Here is a 14,347-nt window from a genome sequence, read left to right as displayed (position 1 = left end):
GAATGAATGAATGGGTTCCCAATAAGCCGGTCTTCAGCTGTGGCTTTGATTCTTCTCCCCTTTGGGATAACGTGATGAAGGCATTACTTTCCTCAGGAAAATGTCTGCCTGTAATTTCAGGGAAAACTTTGGGGATGATGGGTACGTTCATGGGTTTCATACATAGAATCCACCAAACTATATACTTAAATTTATGCACTTTATTTTACATCAATTATACTTCAATAAAGCCATTTAAATTTTTAAAACACTGATGCCTAGGATCCATTTCATATTAATAAAATGAGAATTTCAGTGAGTAGGGCATGCACGTTAATATTTTTTAAGTATTAGTAATTCTAATGTGAAAACAGGTTAAAATAGTGCAATTGAAACAATACTGCTCAGACTGTGGGATAGGCAGAATAAATCCTAGTGTTTTTTAGATTCGCTTACCTCCTCTAACAACCAACAGCACAGACCCGTTTCAGCACCCCATCCCAAACTCAAGTCCCTATCCTCACTCTCAGACTGTCTACCTCCTGGTAGAACAGCAGCTGTGTTTCTGAGAAACAGAAGAGGTGATGCATTAAATCACTATCAGGTACGTTACTCAAGGGTGGGTATTCTTAAGCAGGAATCCAACAAAGGAATCCAGGATTGTCAGTGGACCCACTAGAATTGTAAGCAAAATTTTATGTGAATAAGCATTGTTTCATAAGAACAGTTCCTAACATAGTAAATTCTTCTTTTTATGTTTGTGTAGTTTTGAGAGAGAAGAGGGGAGAGAGAGAGCCAGAGAGGGGCAGAGAGAGACAGGGGGAGAGAGAAATCCCAAGCAGGCTCCACGCTGTCAGCACAGAGCCCAACTCGGGGCTCGAACTCATGAACCATGAGATCATGACCTGAGCCGAAATCAAGAGTCGGACACTTAACTGACTTGAGCCACCCAGGGCGCCCCTTAACAAAGGGGCACATAAGGAACTATTGCATGAGAACTTTGGGTGCAGGGAAAATGGAGTGGATATTGAAAGGAAAAGGGACACCGAAGAGGTTGGAAAGCTAAGTCACAGATGAGCCCAGGGCAGGCTGGAGTTGACTGGTTGACAACCATTCTTGGCTAGGTCTACATGTCAGAACACTACTCTGTCTGCAGAGGCTCTGGTCCTTCTCCAGCTGGCTAACTAATGGGCCTGCTCCAGAGACCTGTCTTGGGCCGTGCCTTTTCCAGTCTAGCAAGCAGGACTTCCGGAAGCTGGTGCAATCTGGTGGACCCTCAACCCCTCTGCTGTCATCACATCAAAAGCAGTGGTTCTCCGGGGCGCCTAGGTGGCTCGTTGGTTAAGCGTCCGACTTCAGCTCAGGTCATGATCTCACGGTCCGTGAGTTCGAGCCCCGCATTGGGCTCTGTGCTGACAGCTCAGAGCCTGGAGCCTGTTTCAGATTCTGTGTCTCCCTCTCTCTGTGCTCCTCCCCTGTTCATGCTCTGTCTCTCTCTGTCTCAAAAATAAATAAATGTTAAAAAAAAAATTAAAAAAAAAAAAAAAAAAGCAGTGGTTCTCCTAGTCTTTCCCAAAAGAACGTCAGTGCCCGTGGGCTACAATGGGCTGTGGAGAAGAAAGTGTTCTTTGAAGATAAATTACATGTTCACCTGGGCCCACCTTTCAGCCTAAGCCCAGTCCTTAGAGAAGAAACTTCCTGACTTCAGGATTTCTTTTAGACACATAGGACAAAAAGAATCAACTGGATGGTATCATTGGCCTTCAGAGTAATTCATTACTGTCAGTACTAACTTGGGATAATTTCTACGAGCCCTTCCAGTTCTAAAATGTAATGATTCAATTCAACATGGAAAAGTACTAATGAAAGGGTTGTGAGGTTTACAGAGGAAAGTCACGCACATCCCTGCCCTCCATTGAGAAAATAAAACATACAATGTATCACTATAAACTTCCTCAAAGACACCAAGAGATAGGAAGCATCATATTTCTTCATCCTCCTCAAACAGCCAAGATTAGAGGGAACTTCTCCAGAATTATCCCTAAGACTTGGAGAAAGGCCTCTGATCCTCACGCTGTCCACTAAGATGCTTATGGACCAAATCCCCACAGTCCAGCCCTATTTAAACACCGGAGCCGGAGTCACATTCCATCCAGTCAGAAATCTTGCTCCCATGGGTCAGTTGGAGCTCAATTCTCACAGAATCAGCCACCAGTCCATCCCCTCGGTCTCAGGAGCTAGTTACTACCTTTGCTGAGGTGGGTAGGGTTGCTCATTGCTCTGTCTTTCAACAGTTTGAGCCATTTCGTTGCCCTTGAGACTTGAAACGCAAAGCACTTGTCTCTCCACTGGGACAAACGAAGCCCTAGACCTCAGTAGATAAGGGCTCTATCGCCCTCTTAAAATGGCAGCAGGAAAACTGCCATTCCAGAAAATTAGCCCTACTATGTGCCAGGCACTGTGTTAGGTACTTTTTTTTTAAGCTTATTTATTTATCCTGAGAGAGACAGAGGGAGAGAGCGTGAAGTGGGGGAGGGGCACAGAGAGAGGGAGGCAGAGAATCCCAAGCAGACTCCAAGCTGTCAGCTCAGAGCCTGCCCCGGGGTCTGGAGCCCACCAACTGCGAGATTATGACCTGAGCCAAAATCAAGAGTCGGGCGTCCAACCAACGGAGCCACCCAGGCAACCCCGTTAGGTACTTTTTAAAACTATTTTATTTATGTACGTTAACTAACTGGAATTTAAATAAAAACTTGAAATTACAAAAAAAAAAAAAAAAAAACCAAAGTGACAATATTTGGTTTAAAAAACTAGGGGCGCCTGAGTGGCTCAGTTAGTTGGGCACCCAACTCTTGATTTTGGCTCAGGTCAGGATCTCTCAGTCTGTGGGATCGAGCCCCACGTCAGGCTCTCGCTGACAGCGCGGAGCCTGCTTGGGATTGTCTCTCCCTCTGTCTCTGCCCCTTCCCCTGTTTGTGTTCTCCGTGTCTCTCTCGCTCTCAAAATAAATAATCAAATAACATTTTTAAAAATAAATAAAAAATTTAAAAGTGATAATAAAACTATTTTATTCACAAGAATCCTCTCCCAGTTTACAGACGAGCTATAGGGAACTAATAACAACCCACTACATAGGGGAGATTAGCAGTAACAGCTAAAACACACCCTGCAGCTTAAAAAAATGTTTTTTAAAGTTTATTCACTTTTGAGAGAGAGAGAGAGACAGAGTGCAAGTGGGGGAGGGGGCAGAGAGAAAGAGAGACACAGAATCGGAAGCAGGCTCTAGGCTCTGAGCTGTCAGCACAGGGCCCAACGTGGGGCTTGAACTCATGAACCATGAGATCATGATCCAAGCTGAAGTCAGACACTCAACTGACCGAGCCACCCAGACGCCCCAACACCTGCATTTTATGTGCCAGGCCCTACTTCACCTGTTCTACCTGCATTGACTCATAGAATCCCCCAACCCTGCAAAGTGCCTACTGTTCTTTGCCAGTTTACAGGTAAAGAAACAGAAGCCCAGAGAGGGTGGGTAACCTGCCGGAGGTCTACAGCTCTCTCAGGATCTGAGCCTAGGCTCTGAGGGCCCACGACGGTGGTCACTGCTTCTTCACTGCGCTGCGGCAAGTCACAAACTAAAGAGATCATGAAGATGCCCAGAAGGACTATTTCGGGGCACGTATGTCAGGAAAAAGAGAGTGGGTGAATACAATGTGATCAGATTATGAAAGGTCCTCAAAGACAAGCAGAGGAATACAAATTTGTGATCAGAGCTAAAAACAAAACAAAACAAAACTATTGTGTCTTTTTGTTCTAGCATTTGCTCTCATGCACAGGCTCAGAGCGCCTGGGTAGCTCAGTCGGTTAAGCATCAGACTTTGGCCCAGGTCACGATCTCAGGGCTTGAGAGTTTGAGCCCCTTGTAGGGCTCTGTGCCGACAGCTCGGAGCCTGGAGCCTGCTTCGGATTCTGTGTCTCCCTCTCTCTGCTCCTCCCCCACTCATGCTCTGTCTTTCTCTGTCTCTCAAAAATAAATAAACGTTTAAAGAATTTTTTTTAATTCATAATTGTCAGGGCGCCTGGGTGGCTCAGTTGGTTAAGCATCCGACTTGATTTCAGCTCAGGTTATGATCTCACGGTCATGGGATCAAGTCCTGTGTTGGGCTCTGCACTGGGCATGGAGCTTGCTTAAGGTTCTCTCTTTCTCTGCCCCTCCTGCACACAAGCACTCTCTCTCTCTCTCTCTAAAAAAAAAAAAAAAATTCACAATCTGCAAGCCAACCCCTTTCTGAAATCCGAAGTCAAATCACATTACTTATGTAATCCTAAAATCCTTAAACAAAGAATTTAAAGTGGTGTGGGTGGGTAGTACCAGCACATTATTGACAGAAATAAATGCATATTGTCAATGTCAACACAGGCTTCAAATAATTCCTACAAACTTCTAGGGAAATGCAAGCTGCTCACAGTGAAAAATAACCAAACACACAAGGTAACAAGGCACCACGAGGGAGAACACATAGAACTGAGAGATGGTAGAAACAGACCTTCAAAGATATTGGGATCATCAGACACACAACATAAAATAACCTTGATATATTCAATTAATTAAGTAAATTAAGTAAATTAATTTAAATTTAAATTAAGTAATTAAGTAAATTACAAGCCAGCTTGTATACTATCCTCGGCACATAGCAAATGCTTAACAGATGTCAATTATAGTAGCACCAGAAACTCACTATGTGACTTTACAAAGTGTAGCCGCTTCACCTCTGTGAACCTCAGTTACCTCTTCCAAAAAGTGGCCATATACAGGAGCCCCTGGGTGGCTCAGTCGCTCAAGCATCCAGCTCTTGAGTTCAGCTCAGCTTAGGTCATGATCTCACGTGCAGTTGAGCCCTGCCTTGGTTCTGGGCTGACAGCATAGACCCAGCTTGGGATTCTCTCTCTCCTTCTCTCTCTGTCCCTCCCCCGCTCACTCGCTCTCTCAAACCAAATAAACATTTTTTAAGTGACCATATAATAAATTATGTTTCCAAGTTGCTTTGCAAGCCAAATGAGATAATGTATGTGAAGATATTTCATAAACTACAGGAAAAAAAAAATAGAAATGAAGGAATTACTGCTCTTACCGGTTAACTGGCATTACAAAACACCAAGCGTCCAGGTAAACAACTATCAGAGTGGTCACCAGGGGCAACAGCAGCGCTAAGGAGGTCCAGGATGTGCAGAGAGATGCCTGGCAGCCGTGTGGACCCTGGGGCGATTGGAGGTTGGAAAAGAGAGTCCCAAGGTGAAGGCGAATCAGAAAGGCTCCTTGAAGGGTGAAGCCTGCCCTCTGGTGGATGAGCCTGGGATACTTTGCTCAAAGGCAAGGTGCCCTGTGCGTGTCCCTGGGAAACCTCTCCCCAGTCTGAGCCTCTACATCTCCTTGACTCAACCGACCTGCTTCCTGTAAACATTGGAGGGTAGAGTGGGATAATTTGGAAACAAAATTATCACTGTGGCCTGTGTCTCACGGTGCCAAGCTCACCTAATCTCAGAGTATTGTTGGGGGCAGTCTCTAAGAAGTGACCAACCGCAGGGGCACCTGGGTGGCTCAGTCAGTCAGGCGTCTGACTTCGGCTCAGGTCATGATCTCACCGTCTGTGGGTTCCGGCCCTGCGTCGGGCTCTGTGCGGACAGCTCAGAGCCTGGAGTCTGCTTCAGATTCTGTGTCTCCCTCTCTCTCTGCCCCTCTCCTGCTCACACTCTTTCTGTCTCTCAGGAAATAAATAAACATTAAAAAACAATTTTTTTTTTAAGTGACTAACCAAAGATGTCATGGAAGGGACTTGGCCTAGGCTCCTGACAAGCCATCTCTTTCAGATCACTAGGGCTGGCAAGGATGACCACTCTACCTGTGGCTGAAACCTCAGGAGGCCGAGGGGGAACCGACCACTCAGGGTCTAGGCCCTTTATGGAGAAAATATTTGCTCCCAGTCTCCCTGGAAGGCACTTAAAAAATTATCAAGACTCTGGAACTAGTGGGTGCTTAATTATTTCAGAGTAGAGCTAAATTTCAAATAGAGTAGAAAGACATGTTGGGGGAGCTGCTCAGAAGCCCCCTTCAGGTGGTCTCTGGAGGGGGCTGGAGACAGCAAATTGTTCCTGGAGGCTGGGTGTGTTCCAAGAATAATACATTGCTGAGTTCTCTTAAAGCAGACCTCGAGACAGAGCTCAGGCAGAAGATGTTTATTCGGCAACAACCCCTATGAAAGAAGGGGCAGGAACCAGGCTCAGGCAGGGGAAGAAGTTGAACTGCGATGCAGGCTGGCGAGACCTCGCTCTGAGGTCCTGGCACAGAGCTCTGGCGTGAGCATCGCCAGTCAGTGTCCTGCATCGGGCTGGAACGGCCAGATGTTCACACCCCATCTCTTCTGGTCACCACACACAGGTTGCCCTGGGAAGGGTATGACCTTGTGTGAGGGGGCTCTCAGCAGGCGAAGCCCACCCTAAAGGAGGCGACAGCTTCAGGCCGACTGCACCTGCCACAGATGGGCAGCAAGCCCTTTCTTGAAAGTTACTGTCGGGGTGTCTGGGTGGCCCAGTGGGTTAAAGCTTTGACTCTTGGTTTCGGCTCAGGTCGGCATCTCACGGTTTCATGAGTTCAAGCCCTGCATCGGGCTCCGTGCTGACGGTGCAGAGCCTGCTTCAGATTCTCTCTCTCACCCTGTCTCTCTGCCCTCCCCCACTCACGCTGTCTCTGTCTCTCTCAAAATAAACTTAAAATACAAAAAGAAAGAAAGTTGGGGTCTACCACAGACCATCGTGGAGCCGCTTGAATCCACTTCCCCATAAACATTCGAAAGGCAGCTCCTTTGGGAGTCCACTGGCCAGGGAGTCCCAGGAGGAGAAACTCGGAAGAGGAATTTTCGTGGGACGAACTAGATCCCCCACTGCTGCCGATGGTCTCAGGGCCACAATGGAGACTCCTGATGTCCCTCCTCTTCTGTCCATTCTAGATCCGCCCACACTGCCCCCCCCCCCCCAGCTGCCACTTCTGCTGGTCTCAGTGGCTCACCTGGTGGCATGATCCAGACCCTCATCCTCAAGGAGCCTGAGCCCCTGGTCGCCAGGGCCTTCTCAGGCCAGGGTTGCATTACCTGGTCATTTACGGTCACAACTGGGCCAGGGACCACCAAGAAGCACCCAGGTAGGTCACCTGGAATCGACTGTCCCAATTATGGAACAGCAGCTTTATTCCTATTTATAAACAGGGTCAAACACCTCTGCCATGACAGTGACCCCTTTTCTTTTTTTTTTTTTTTAATTTTTTTTTCAACGTTTTTTATTTATTTTTGGGACAGAGAGAGACAGAGCATGAACGGGGGAGGGGCAGAGAGAGAGGGAGACACAGAATCGGAAACAGGCTCCAGGCTCCGAGCCATCAGCCCAGAGCCTGACGCGGGGCTCGAACTCACGGACCGCGAGATCGTGACCCGGCTGAAGTCGGACGCTTAACCGACTGCGCCACCCAGGTGCCCCGAGTGACCCCTTTTCTTAACCATTGGTTCCTAGATACAAGAAGCTCAGAACACCCAGGAGGCAGACGGAGCTTATAATTCAATGCAAATCCTTTTGGCAAAAGGATTGCAAATCCTTTTGAGAACGAGGACCTCTCACCCAGCAGAGCCCAGAGTGGCAGGGCTGGGACGTAAAAGGTCTTCACTGGGTTATTAGAATAATAGCAAATGGGATCGCTCCTGCTTTCACCCCTTGGTTCCTGTTTTCTTCCTATGGGGACACAGTGTCACGTAAAAGTCTTTGAGTTGGTCAATGCTTTGGAATAAAATTGCCCATCAGTGTCACTGATGTGCCACTTGGGGCCAAAAGGCCAGATCTTGATACCCTCACCTTCCTCAATCGCAAGTTGGGGGGCCACCCTAGGAAGGGCTTGTCCTTGAGTAAAGGGGCTCTCAGCAGCAGAGGCAGACCCTGAAGGAGGTGACAAGCACCGACGGTTAGCTGACCGCACCGCCCACAGGTGGGGACAGTAAGCCATTCCTTGAGGGCACATTATGAGGAAAGGACCCAGATTATCCACACACACCCACTGTTTGCTTTTTCCTTAGACTTGCTCTCCTCAGGGCCCCAGACAACCAAAATAGTTATAAGAATCACATCTAGACAGCTCACCTAGAGGAGGATAGAGACCATTTCTCCCTGGGTCTCCTTGAGAGCGGGAAAACTTCCCTAGGCTCCTGCAGCAGACTTTCCCTCGAGTCTCACTGGCCAGAAGGGGAAATTGTATGGTTTTAGAAGGCCTTCTGGGACCTGAATTTTGCATCACTCGGTCCCAAGACCTACCCTCTCAAGGGACCTTCTCGAGCCCCCTCCACAGTCTCTCCAGGGTTTCTTCAAAATCCATCCATGAAACAAGTATCTTGAGCACCCACTGAGTGCAAGGCCTGATTCAAGGTACTCGGGATATATCAGTGAATAAAACAAAGGTCCCTTCCCTCACTGAACTTACATTCTAGGTGGGGGAGATAGTTATGAACGTAAATAAGTAAATTATTTAGTATGTTAGAATGTGCTAAGTTAAAAAAAAAATTAGATGCAAAGAAAAAGTAGAGCTGAATTAAATGTGTTGCAAATACTGCAGAAAGATGCTGGAGAATTATTAAATAAAATGGTCAGGGGAGATCTCACTGGGGTGAGAGCTGAACAAAGGCTTAAAACAAGGTGAAGGAGTCAGCAAAGCAGAGATCTAAAGAGAACGCATTCCAGGTAGTGGCTCAAAGCCCTAAGGTAGACAAGGTCGTGTGGTCAAAGTATCTGTGGCAGAGTGGCTGAGAGGGAGGACAGCCAGAGATAAGGTGGGCTTATGTAAACCCTTGTGAGCCTTTGAGGACGTTGGCTTTCACTCGAGGAGGAGTCCTTTTCAGGAACTTGAGCAGAGAAGCTATAAGGTAATTAACTTCCACTTGCAAAGGACTCATCTAGCTGCTGAGTGGGATGAGGTTAGACGGGAGCCTTACAGGCCACTGCAGCGATCCAGGCAAGAGAGGACAACCGTTTGGACCGGGGTGGTAGGAGTGCAGTGGGACAGAGGTGACATAAATCCAGATGTGTTCTGAAGATAGAGCCAACGGATGTTGCTGATGGATTAAATGTGCAATGTGATGGAAAGACATGTGTCCAAGAGGGCTCCAAGGTTTTGGCCTGAGCAATTGGAAGGATGCTGAAATGGATCTGGGGTGATAAGAGATAGATCAGGAGTTTAGTTTTAGACATGTTCAATCCTGGGTTCCCAGATGTTAGCGTCAATTCAAAGTCAATGTCTAGTAATTCCTGAAAGGTCTGAGTTTCCCTTCCCCCTTCCTCAGAGAAAGACACACACTATACACTATGGCAGTGCTACAGGGTCCTCCCTTAAGGGACCTGGCCTCCTGTTCAATCAGGACATCAGCTCTGTGAACTGGCTTGGATCTGGACATAGGACACAAGGCTGAGATGCTCCATGGTGACAATTCACCTTTGGCTTCTGGCCATAAGACTTGGAGGTGTTTCTGTTATATAAATCAGTGGTATCAATTGAATAAGCTGCTCGTCTATTTCACTGCTAGGACACTCTGATCAAAGATCCCGGCAAGTCAAAACATGCTGGTGATCACTTTATCCTGCAGCGAAAGCATCCACCTTGAGTCTGGCAATTCAGCCCTGCCACTTGGCCTCTCCTCCTCCAGGACCCCATCACCCCTAATGAAATCAGGGGAACCCATCTCAGTGATTCCTCTCCCAATATACCCCAACGGCAGAGCACATCCACCATAAAAATTTCCAAGGATCCTGGTGTTCTCACTTATGCTTATCTCAACACGGAGGTGAAGAACTACCCTCTGAGCCCTCTTGTGGTGGGGGGGGCGGGTAGGGGGATGTACTCAGTGGGATTAGGGAACATATACAATTTCACATGATAAATCTTCTGCAACATTCCTATCTTCTTAGACATGAGACACATTCACCAGAGATATGCCGACATCTCAACCTCCCTAAATACACCTCATGTTGAATACCAGTTTCAGTCAACTGAACAAGCAATATTAGAGCTACTTTCAGTTGCAAGAGATAACACGTTACATCTAGAATCTCTAGGAAAGTACTTCATATCGATAAAATCAGTCTGAGCCACTGTTATAGTCTTTCCTTCTTTTTTTTTTAATGTTTATTTTTGAAAGACAGCATGAGCAGGGGAGGGGCAGAGAGAGAGTGGACAGAGGATCCAAAGCAGGCTCCATGCTGACAGCAAAGAGCCCGAATGCGGGGCTTGAACCCATGAACTGTGAGATCATGACCGGAGCCAAAGTCGGACGCTTAACTGACTGAGCCACCCAGGCGCCCCTAGTCTTTCCATCTTGACTCCCCACCAGATCTATTAAATTAGGTTCTCCAAGGACAGAGGTCTGGCATCTGTCTTGTTAGCAAGCTCCCCAGGTAAATTTTATGTAGCCGACTGGAATCCACCAAGGAATAGCACTGGGGAGCCACTGGTATAATCCACGTTCCTCCTTTTAATAGATCTGAATCTGATGCTCAAGAGAGAGAGACTTGCTCCAGACCAAGAGTGAGTTCATGTCAAAGTCAGGACCAGAACTTTGGTCTCCTGACTCCTTCATGAGAACTTCTGTTCTCTTCAGTCTGCTTCACAACAAACCTGGAAGCATTTGTTCAACATTCCTGAGAAATTAGTGCAGAGATGGGTTAGAATGGTAAGCAAACGAAGGCTTCTCATGTTCAATGCTGCAGGCATTCTGATGATGACCCTGGTTTTGGAGAGAATGATGTTTCCTTCCGGTTTATTTTGGACGTAGGTGACTGAAAAATCAACCCAGCAGGGTTAAGCCAAAGGGAAAGGTATTGGCTTCCCCAACTGTGAAGACCACGTAGAGGTTTGCTTCAGACATGATTAGATACAAAGGCCCCACTCATCAAGGTCCATTTTCACTGTCTCTGACTCTCAATACTGCTTCCTCTCTGCTGACGCAGTCTTCGGGCAGGCTGGACTCTCTGGGCTCTGTCTTCCCAGGTTCTTGCACAGTAAAGAGGAGAGAGATTTGTCTCAACGGTCTCGGCAAAATTCCCCTTGGCTGTAATTGAGTTACATGCCCATCTTTAAATGAAGAACTGGGGCCAGAGAAATGTGATAGGCTTTTTGACCCAAGCCTAGGTCAAGCACCCCACCCTGAGTCAAGTTTCTCCATTCTGAGAGCACAGGTGGCCAAGGTCAGGGTAGGGTGAGGGTAATTGCTGAGTGGCCAAAACCACAGAGGTTCATGGTGCTGGAAACGATGGAGAAGCTGGCAATGACTGTGAAGAAGGTGACGATTATAAACCCGTGACAGTATTAAGGTGTTAGTTACGATGCTGTGATGATATTAGGGATGATGGTTGTAATACTCACTTTTTTGGGTATCTGCCCAGCTCTCAACCTCCACCTTTTCCGGGAATTACCCTCCTCACATACAGAAGGCTAGGTCCCCACCATTGGGTGTGTTCAATGTGACACAACACCTTCCTGGCCACAGCTCTGTGCCACCCTTAGAACTGACTAGAGGGATCCCTGCTCTTCAAAGGGGTCCCGATATCAAAATCACCTTGGGGCACCTGGGTGGCTCAGTGGGTTAAGCATCTGACTTCAGCTCAGGTCATGATCTCATGGTTCGTGGGTTGGAGTTCCCCATCAGGCTCTGTGCTGACAGCGCAGAGCCTGCTAGGGATTCTCTCTCTCTCTCTCTCTCTCTCTCTCTCTGCCCCTCCCCTGCTTGCTCACTCTCGAAAATAAATAAACATTCTTAAAAATAAATGCAATAGTTCATCTCTAAATTTAAGTGTTGCTTTAAGATTTTTATGTTGGGGTCACCTGGGTTCAAGCCCCACATTGGATGTAGAGATTGCTTAAAATAAATAAATAAAGCTGAAAAAATAAAAAATAAAATAAAATAAATGCTTGAGGGGCACCTGGGTGGCTCAGTGGGTTAAGTGTCTGACTTTGGCTCAGGTCATGATTTCACAGTTCCTGAGTTCGAGCCCTGCGTTGTGCTCTGTGCTGACAGCTCAGAGCCTAGAGCCTGCTTTGGATTCTGTGTCTCCCTCTCTCTGTCTCTGTCCCTCCCCCGCTCATTCTCTCTCCCTCTCTCTCTCTCTCTCTCTCTCTCTCATGCACAGTCTCTCTCTCTCTCTCTCTCTCTCTCTGCCCCTCACCTCCCCCCTCACCCTCTGTCTCTCTCAAAAAGAAATAAACATTAAAAATGTTTTTAAATAAATAAACATTAAAAACACTAAAATTTTTATGTTCAATTCTATTTCCTACTATGTCAACAGATCAAACTTTCACCAAATAGAAATGTTAAAAAAAAACTAACAAGAAAACAACTGCAGAGAGGCTAGCAGGGCATTACTGCCAGTAAAACGCGAGTGATATGAAACTTTTTTTTAAAGCAATCTCTACACCCAACCTGGGTCTAGAACTCATCACCCTGAGATTAAGAGTCATATGCTCTAATGACTGAACGAGCCAGGCACCCCTGAAGCTTTTCACTATAGTAACATATTTAGTAACTTTGCTTAAATCAAGACAAGAAAAATAGATTTTACGGAATAAAGCTAGAACAATTTGTGAATTACTCACATGTTTATTTTCTTACTCATCCAGTATTGTTGGCCCTTGACCGAAATACCCATACGTGTGCAATAATAATCAAATTCAGTCATGTTTGATATTTTCATGGCTTTCTCTGTGTCAAAAAGAAACACCAAAACATATTTTCAACTTGTCATTATGAATGCATATTTGTCAATGTTTGCAGGAGGATGCATTTCTTGCCGCCGCGTTCCACGCGAACCCTGCCCCCGACTGCTCTCCCATGTGTGTGTTCCCTACTCGGCTAAGCGGAGACTGGATGGTTTGGGTTCCTTGCACTGGATCAAGAGGCGCCCTCGCTGAGGCCAGCGGAGGAAAGTGAGGGTGACCAGAGAGAGGCGTGGGGGCGGAGGAGGTGCCAGCAGGTGGGGAAGCGCTGCCACCCGGGGCTGCCCTCGTGCCCGCCCGTGCGTGCGTCCGGAAGACTTCGGGCTCCACCTCGAGGGAGAGCAGATCTGCCCAAGAGCCCGGGCCGCGGGTGCTGCCCTGTGGATGCGAGTCCGCTCTGCAGGCCCGGTTCTGCCGCCTCCAAGCCGTGTGACCCTGGCCGAGTCACTTCTCCGCCTCTGCCCGCTCCCTCCCCGCACCCCCTAGGGTTTGATAAGAAGCAGGTGTCGCAAGGAGCGGAGCGCCTCGCGCACAGCGGACAGTAAATGGCGTTGGTTTCCTTATTCTAACCCTGGGCTGGAAGCGCTGTGCGAGCGGACAGCCTCTCTCTTACTCACTGTGTTCACTGGCAACGCGGAGGGGCTCCACCAACAGCGTGCCATGACACCTTCCTCTCCGCGACCCCGCTGCCCTTCCCTCCCCCGGTGGGTGGGTGCGGGGCAACGGCTCTGCCCAGAGGCCGCACCCCTCGGAGGCAGAGCGGGAGCCAGGCTATTGTTGTGGCTGAGATTCTTTCCTAAACGGAAGGTCCCGAATTACAGGATAGCTGCTCTGATCTCCGTGGGGGCGCACATGGCGCAGGGGGCCCCTCCTGTGGTGCTGGGGCCTCACCGGCGCTGTGGGCCCCTCCTGCTGGCAGCTCCTGACCCCTCCCGGAGCCCTCTCCGCTGAGCCGCCTTTTCTCAGGACCCCCCACCACCTCACGCATCTCCTCCCTTCTCGGCACCCCCATCTTGTCTCTCAGCCCTCCTGAGCCTCTCCCTCCCTCTGTCCCTCTCTCCCTCTCCTCCCCTCCCCTCTCCACACCCCCTGCAGTCCCCTCCCTGACACCCTGGCTCCTGCTGTTTTGGGGCCTGTAGCTTTCACCATCCCTCCCCCAACACCCCCCTCCTCCAGACCCCACCAGACATCCCACCCCTGCCAGAAATCCCTTCCAGGCCCAGATACCCCCTCTTTGAAAAACGTACCCCCCGGGGCGCCTGGGTGGCGCAGTCGGTTAAGCGTCCGACTTCAGCCAGGTCACAATCTCGCGGTCTGTGAGTTCGAGCCCCGCGTCAGGCTCTGGGCCGATGGCTCGGAGCCTGGAGCCTGTTTCCGATTCTGTGTCTCCCTCTCTCTCTGCCCCTCCCCCGTTCATGCTCTGTCTCTCTCTGTCCCAAAAATAAAAAAAAAACGTTACCCCTGTCAGAAATCCCTTCCGAAAAACGTACCCCCCTCTTCTCTGGCAGAACACACGTCCTCCCCTCTCCCCTGCTTTGTTCATCTCCGTCACAGAAAGAAGCACTGCTCTGGCTG

This window comes from Panthera uncia, assembly GCF_023721935.1.
Source record: "Panthera uncia isolate 11264 chromosome C1 unlocalized genomic scaffold, Puncia_PCG_1.0 HiC_scaffold_4, whole genome shotgun sequence".
Lineage (NCBI taxonomy): Eukaryota > Metazoa > Chordata > Mammalia > Carnivora > Felidae > Panthera > Panthera uncia.
Note: the sequence above shows the minus strand (reverse complement) of the source record.